Below are 5,632 nucleotides of genomic sequence, written 5' to 3'. Positions count from 1 at the left end.
GGAGGTGAAACCGTTCAAGATATACCTGCCTGGACTATGTTAAAGGCCTGGAAATGAGGATAAAGGAAAATCCCAGCCTGCCATAGTCAAATCAAGGAAAAGTTAAGCAGGATCCAAATCTCAGAGCTTACCTCTCCCCTTGGCTAGGTGATGACCCTGAACATGGAAGACATTTGGAAATTGACCTGTACTGAGCAAAGCTTTCTTTCCTGTTCTCTACAGCAACGGCTGGACACTAGGGGCGGACACAGCCGAGGGACTGACCGTGAGCTTACCAGGGAGTGAGAACGTCCCGCACCTAGGTGAGCTGCAGAAGATTCTGCTGCCCTTCCTGAAGGGGGAGCCCTGGGCCCTTGGGGTGAGTGGGCCTAAGATCACAACACAAGCCTGGGGGACAGGACTGGGCTGACCAGAAAAGCGGGGTCTCTAGATTACTAATTTGTTCCACAGTGTCCTGAATAGAACTTAGAACCTCAGGAAATGGAGCAGTGGAATGGAGCTAAACATCACTGGAAGAAACCTCATCGTCTTTATCTACATAGCACATACATAAACATATACCTATGAGAACTAACGGCAGTGTTGTGCTTTAGTGAAGAAGAATTTGAATCAGGGAAAATCTTGATGTGTAGACCCATCCTTGGAGCCTTCCCCACTTGGAGCTTTGAAGGTGTGGTAAAATAAAGGGGTTGTGACCCTGGGAAATTCCTTTCCTCCAAGAAGCTGCGTCTCCTCAGAGGAAGTTCCTTACCCTCCAGGGGGCCCCGATGCTCACTGGATTGGCAACACTGTGCCCTGGGGTTACAGTGGCCCCTTTTATTCCATGTGAAGTGCGGTTTCCACTTGTGACTGGAATGCGCTGCCACCTGTGGGCATCAGGAATGGTCCCTCTCCTCCAACCTCAGGAGACTGCAGATACTCGCACCTCCTCCCTGGGAAACCCGTGTGGCCCTCTCCAGGTGCCGAGTGGGGACCGACTACTGGGGTGGGTGGCACTGACCGGACAGTGCGGGGCCCTTGGGAATTGTGTAAGGACCAGAGGGAGGTATAGGCCAGCTCGGAGTGGACTCTTTTTGATCAGCTCTTTATCTCTGGGTGCTGTCCATTGCTGCTGGAAAGAAAACCACCAAGGGCCTGGTAAGTGTCCCACTGTGGAGATGCCGAGGACGGTAGTGACAGAGGCTGTCCCGTCGCTTGCCTCCGGGACACAGACCCTCGCCGGCTACTCAGGGAAAGATTGCAGAGATGCTCTGACACTTGGGAAAGAGTGCCTGTTGCAGTCGTGTGCTCTGCGATACTCCGTGTGGAAGAGGCTCCTGCACCAGGCCGGGGGGCAAACCTGGTCCTGCAGCAGCTCCTGCATCCCCTCATCTCCAGAGCAGGGAAAGTTCCCCAAGGTGATTTTGGGTTCAGCTCCCCCGAGCTAGAGTCATTTCCAGACCACTGAACACAGGAAGAGCGTGAGATTATGGGCTTTTGATGGCCTTTCTCTCTCCTGCTTTTCAGACCCAGGAAGCCTGGGAATGAATTCCTTCAGTTCTACTGCAGCAGGCTTTGGAGTTGGTGCACGAGTTCTGGACATTGCAGAGTGGCTTCACGTGTCAGTTTGCCATGTAGCAAACCCTACTCTCCATGCTGCAGTAAGTAAGTATTTCTCCTTCCAATGATAGCAGCTTGCAAATGGGTTTATCATCTGCGATGGTCGTTGTGAATTCCCACCATGAACTTGATTAGGAGCCACTGGACCATGGATGCTGAACCATCTCCAAAACCTACAGGATCAGGGTTCTGTTAAGTGTTCAAAACCTCTTCCACTGTGAGGGCCCTGGTGTGAGACTATTTAGTAGAAACTTCTGCAGGAACGAAAGTTCTCCCAGCAGCACTTACTACGTGGTGTTCACGTCTCGCTGAGGGGATCAGGAAGCTGGCAGCTCAGGAGCGCCGTGGAGCAGGGACCCTGAGCAGGCAGGGCTGGCTGGAGAGGGAGCGTCCCCCGGAGGCGAGTGGGCTGTGCCGAGACAGGGAGACCCGCAGGACGCGACGCCGTGGGGCCGGGAAGTCTGCAGGGCCCCTCCCCTGCTCCACGGGCCGCTGCTGTCCTGGCCGAGAGCTGCGAGAGATAAGCGCAGTGCTGTTACCTGTCGGAGCGGGTTAGTGATGTCCATGTCCGGGAGCTCCCGGATCTCCCTCCGTGCGGAGGACAGCACTGGAGTCGCAGTGCGGGTGACCCCTGCTGTGCGCACATTCCCACCTCCCCTTCCCCAGCTTCCCCTCCACCACCCACCCGTGTCCTCCATGGGCCGTGAGCGCCTCCTCCTGCTTCACAGCATTCTGCATTTCACGGTGTTTGCCACAGGGGCTTTATGTTGGCCCCGTGCGCCTCCTGGAGCTGGAAGCCTGCATCGCTCTGTCTCTCTCTATTCGGGTGCAAGGTCGCCGGGCCGTCAACAAGGCAAGAGCTGTGGGCATCGCCGCGGGGTTGCTCTCCTCCCTCTCTCTCTGCCCTGCGCCTCCTCTCTTCCCCTCCTGGAGTAAACTGGGCAGAGAAAAAGAAGAAAATGCGGTTAGTATGTGAACCCCCTGCTGTGACGGAGTAGAGCGGATGGAAACGCAGGAGCTGTCCCAGACCCTGCAGCGCGCTCTGTCTGTGCCTGGAAACCTGCTCAGGCGGGGACTCCTGAGGAAAGCAGTGTTAGGCGGGCCGGGAGCCGCCCTGCCAGGCATCAGGCTGTGGACAGCGTGGCGGTGGCAGCACTGAGGAAGCTCCCACGCGGGCTCCCTCTCTCCTGCCGCCGGCAGCAGGAGCCAGCGGTTCTGCTGGCCTCACAGGTGGGCGTTCACGCACCGTGGTGACCCCAGCCCTCCTTGGAGTCCCGAGCGCGTCTGTGCTGGGGGGCGGTCGGATAGATGGAGAGTCAGCATTTCCTCAGTGAACCCGTTGTCACTGCTGCCCTCCCCACCCTGTGCACCTAAGCTGGGGACAAAGCCTGTCTGCCTGTCCCAGGGCCCCGAAATCCTGGTAAGACAGTGTGAGGAGCGCTTCCTCTTACTGACTCGGATTAGGTTTGATTCTCCACCATTCGGATCCCCCAGAACACATCCCGCCGTTTGGAAGTCCCCAAGTTTAGAAAACTGGAAACAAGTTGTTGCTTGAATTGGGCCCCTTGACTTTTGCTACTGTCACAGGGCATCTTTCGCACAAGGAAGAAAGAAAAAAAGAAAGCATTCTGGCCTTGTCTCAGCCTCTGGCGATGGGGAATCTGAGGAAGAAGGCCAGAGAGGAGGAACGCAAGTTGGATGTGCTCTCCCTTCACCTGCAGTGGGCCATGCACAAGGAAGCCCGAGAGGACCCGAGAGGATCCTTCCCAGCAGCTCCAGAAGGATGCAGTCCCTGCACACCTTGGTGTTTGCCCAGAGCCCAGGCTGGGGCCAGGAAGCACAGAACTCAAATGAAATCGCACTGCTTCTGTCACACTGGGGGATTTATGACAAATGCCCCAGAAAATGATTGTTGGTAGGATGAAAATTCCAATTTAATTCCACTCTTGTTTGTGAGTGTGCATAAAAGCAGTCTAAAAATATAACATAGAAAGGAGGATGTATAAAAAAGGTTGACATACATCAAAACCCAGATGGACTCATTCAAAACAGTCACATATCACTAAACAGGAGGATATTGTTAAATACTACTTACAAGAGAAAAGGATTATATTAAATACCTTGTTAATATCAGCACAGGCATGCATGACAGTTATCTTAAAGATAAGAATAAATGGAATGTTCCGACAGCCGTGACACAGGGTATGTCAAGTCCAGAGGCAATGGCATAGTTGCTGTTAAAGCATTAAATGCTTTCCCAGCTGGGTCCACACTTTTAATCCCAGCTATGTGGAAGACCGGACCAGTAGGATCTGTTGTCCCACCTACCCTGGGTAACTTGCCAGCTTGGCAAAACCACATCTAGACAGGCAAAAGAGAAGGACTGGAGATGTAGTGTGAACCTCCTGGTAGTTCCACCCCAAGTGTGGATAAATAAAAGCATTCTTTACCTACTCTAACTACGTGTGATTTTGGGTTTCCTGCCCCACATCTGGACACACACACAAAATAATATAGGCAGCCAATTGTGAAAGAAGCAAAACAGATATTAATTTAAGTAATTGGATTTTTATATGTACAAAATGCAGAGGTGTTTACAGAAGATAGCACTGGAAATAGCACAACCACTGGAAGGATTGGATATAAAGTGAAGAACATTGATTGTATATCTGTACTCAGTGGTGTTATGTTATATAATCTATAATGATCAGTACATTGTAAATGAGGAATATGCAGTCATTACAGTGGAGTCTATCAATTATATGAAGTACTGTATATAAAAATTTTCAATTATTATTGAAATACATAAATAAATGCACAAGAACATGATACCAATTATGAATAAGAAATCTTACAAAGCTGTTAGATATAATGACTTTGACCTCTAAATTCAATTCTAATTGTCAAATTAAGTGGCTTAGGAGTTCCCTAGGGTCTTAGTAAAGCACCATTGTGGGGCATCTGTGGGGTCATGGGGGTGACCTTGGGGACTACGTGGACCTGCTGCTTCCTCTGTTCAGACATTTGAAGACAGCTGACAAATCTGTGGGCAGCCTAGAAGATGTATCCACAGGTACATTCCCATTACCGCCCTCTGAAAAGTCTTGTACTTGGAAAAAACATGTCTAACTTGTTCCAGTTATGGGATACTCGTCAGACTTTTCTGTAGTCAGAATCCAACAATTTGAATGACCACAGATCAAATGGTTTCATATGAGCAAATCCAAATATGATTTGATTATTTCTGGTTCTCAAACTAATGGCACATTCTGACACCCAACTTCTGTTGTGAACTTCCTCTGCTGATTGCATTAGCCAATTTTTCCACTGCTAGGACACAATTCCCAACTTGCACAGCTTACAGGCGAAGTTTAATTGGGCTCACAGTTTCAGGGCATTCAGTCCATGGCTGGCTATTCTAAGGTAGAAGCACCATGGTGGGAGGGCAAGTGGAGCAAAGATGCTTAATTCATGGCAGCCAGGAAATGAAGCTGGGGGGCAGCTCCAGATAGGAAGGGCCAGGGTCTACATATAGTCTCAAAGGTTACACCTCCATGACCCCACAGACACACCACAGACACCCCAAGAGGTGTGCTTTGCCAATCCTCTAGGCAGCTCTGAAGCCAATTAATTTGACAATTAAGATTATCCCTCACAATGGCTTTAAGCAAGAAATTCAAAAGGCCCGCAGGTCCAGAGCAGACGTGTGAACCCTGGAAGTGGTTTCACCACACAGCCAGCTTCAGCCTCTAGCTGTTCAGTGGAAAACCCTACACAACTTTTCAGATGTTCTGGGACTGCTGACAAATCTGTGCATGGCCTAGCAGATGTGTGCACAGGCATGTCCCCAGTACCTTCCTCTGTACAGGGACAGTCCCCACAGGAACCAGGGCCTGGTGCGGGATAAGCAGAGGAAAGTCCCTTGGTATGAAGGTGATTCCTGGTGCTCAGCCTGAAGTGTTGACTGAGTGTTCTTTGCAATGTTGATGACAGAAAACGTTCACGGTCACCCCGGAGAATGGTCCAGGCAGAG

The sequence above is a fragment of the Heterocephalus glaber genome, unplaced genomic scaffold (assembly GCF_053883595.1).
Source record: "Heterocephalus glaber isolate CG9 unplaced genomic scaffold, H.glaber_assembly_v1.0 deba00001806, whole genome shotgun sequence".
In the NCBI taxonomy this organism is placed as follows: Eukaryota; Metazoa; Chordata; class Mammalia; order Rodentia; family Bathyergidae; genus Heterocephalus; species Heterocephalus glaber.
The sequence above is the reverse complement of the archived record's forward strand: the minus strand, read 5'-3'. Positions refer to the sequence as shown.